Here is an 895-nt window from a genome sequence, read left to right as displayed (position 1 = left end):
GAAACCCAGAACACCGGTTTTGCCAGTGTACGTAAAAAAAGTTCCCTTTTTTACATGTTTCCATTCCTCTTATCTTGTTTCTATCTTATTTGTTATTAATGTTTCTTTTACGTATTTCGACTTGTGCGTTCTTTCATTTGTTCCGCGTTGTATTTTCTCGTTTTTTTTATTTTCCAATTTTTTTGTAATTTTTTCTTTCTTTGTTTTTAGGTTTTTTTCTCTTTTTTTTATATTTTTCTTTTTTCAGTGCGGCGATTTTGCTGTCGAAATGCCGGTGGAACCGGCATCTCCGGACCGCCCCAATCGCCCCGAACGTGCCATTCCTCTGATAGATTTGGTGTCGTCAGAGGAGGAGGACGACGTGCACCCACTGCCGCCTTGCAAGCGGCAGCGGATGTAAAGAGTTTTCTCCCTTTTTTTTATTTTAATGTATTATTTTATTTTTGTTTTATTTTTCGTTTTATTTCAAAAAAAGATTTTTTGTTTTATATTTTTTTTCGCGTAAGCCACTGTCTTGAGCCCATAATTTTTATTTATTGCAATGTTTTTTTTGGCCCAAATTGTTTTTTTTGTTTGCTACGCGATAGTACTTATTTTTTTTCTTTTATTTCTTTCTTCGGGTGGGAGGGTGGGCGACTCTCAAAGAACTTTTACCTTCGACCATTCATGTGCCGACCCCACCTCCATGTGGTGAGAGTTGGGAAACGCGTTGGACGTGGAGCGCATTGCACTTGAACGGGTATATCGGTTCAGTTACATTTGCAGCACGCTGATAGCACGTAGAAAGCATAGCTTCCGTGTATGCGTGCCCTGTCTGTGTGTGCCTTTTACTGCGGCTCAAGTGAGAAGCGTACACGGGCAGGCCAGCATACATGGGAGTCATCGTCTCTACGTG

Source organism: Odontomachus brunneus, unplaced genomic scaffold, assembly GCF_010583005.1.
Source record: "Odontomachus brunneus isolate Ranch 3 - 2012 unplaced genomic scaffold, Obru_v1 Obru_scaffold_405, whole genome shotgun sequence".
In the NCBI taxonomy this organism is placed as follows: Eukaryota; Metazoa; Arthropoda; class Insecta; order Hymenoptera; family Formicidae; genus Odontomachus; species Odontomachus brunneus.
Note: the sequence above shows the minus strand (reverse complement) of the source record.